This window comes from Egretta garzetta, unplaced genomic scaffold, assembly GCF_000687185.1.
Source record: "Egretta garzetta isolate BGI_Z169 unplaced genomic scaffold, ASM68718v1 scaffold365, whole genome shotgun sequence".
NCBI classification, from domain to species: domain Eukaryota; kingdom Metazoa; phylum Chordata; class Aves; order Pelecaniformes; family Ardeidae; genus Egretta; species Egretta garzetta.
Window position 1 is genome coordinate 2,153,835 of NW_009259602.1, and position 1,203 is coordinate 2,155,037.

Below are 1,203 nucleotides of genomic sequence, written 5' to 3' on the forward strand. Positions count from 1 at the left end.
CATACCCAATCCTTTATTTAAAAAGCTGCTGTGTGTGAACCAAGCCCCAGGGAATGGGAGATGCAGGGAATGGGAGACAGAGTAGCTGAATTTTAGGAGTGGTAATAGTTTGAGCCACCTCTGATTAAGCCTGATATAGTTTTTAACTTAGCAGTTGGGGCTTAGGTGATGTGCTGATGGCTCTAACCCTGCCAGTGGTCTGCCCAAGGCTCGCTTCGCTTCTTGGGATGGGTATTTTCTGCCAAGAGATGCTTAGTCGAACTGGTAGAACCCCGAGGTCCCGGAAGAATTGCCTCCTTGGCCTAGCATGAGTTGTCTGTCTCCTGCTTTAGTCTCCTGACCGTAAACCTGTGGGTGCAAGCCTGTGCCATCAGTCTAAAGTGAGGCAGGAAATACACGGCAGAGCAGGAGTTAATCCAGCCTCTCATCCCCCAGGCTGAGGCAGAACACATTTTCTTGTCCTCCACCTGGGTAGCACCTACAATGCTGCCATTGTATTCTGCTGCCTCGGTGGAGCACGCATAACCCAGGGTGTGTAAGTAACAGGATAAAGTTGTCCTGATGATGTTACAGGCTGGGGAGAGCATGTAGATGCGCTGTGGCTATTCGGCCATGACTAATGCAGCTCTCCTCCAAACTTCCCTACCTGCGGCAGGAACGAGAGGCCATGTCTCAGGTAGTTTCTGATTCTTATCGTGTAATCCAGGCAAGGACAGAGGTGGGGGACTAGGCAGGCTTGTTGCTAGGCAGATTTATCTGCCACGGCCTTACTCCCTGCGTGATGTATCATCCTTCCTTCTGAGGTCCTGACCAGCCACTGAGGAAAAGATGGTGCCACCACCGAGCGAGTGAAGAGGAGAGAAGCGTGCAAGCTGGTGAGGAAGGGCTGGGCACTGCCAGCAGAGGGGCGCAGTCCATGCAGGGCGTGGGTCGCTGGCGTTACATGGCAGGAACATTTTCACCGCTTTGCAACTTCTGTGTTATAGAATCATAGAATCGCCTAGGTTGGAAAAGACCTTTAAGATCACCAGGTCTGTGGTGGAGCCAGGGCTTCCACCTCCAGTGGGTTTCCGGGACGCTGGGCCGGCCTGGGAGCGACCCCTGCCCCATGGGCGGCCCCAGAGCTCGACCCCAGGGCTGCGGGGATCTCGGCGTCATCTGGCTCTCTCCCTGTCTGACGTCACTGATGAGGTCAAGTGACAT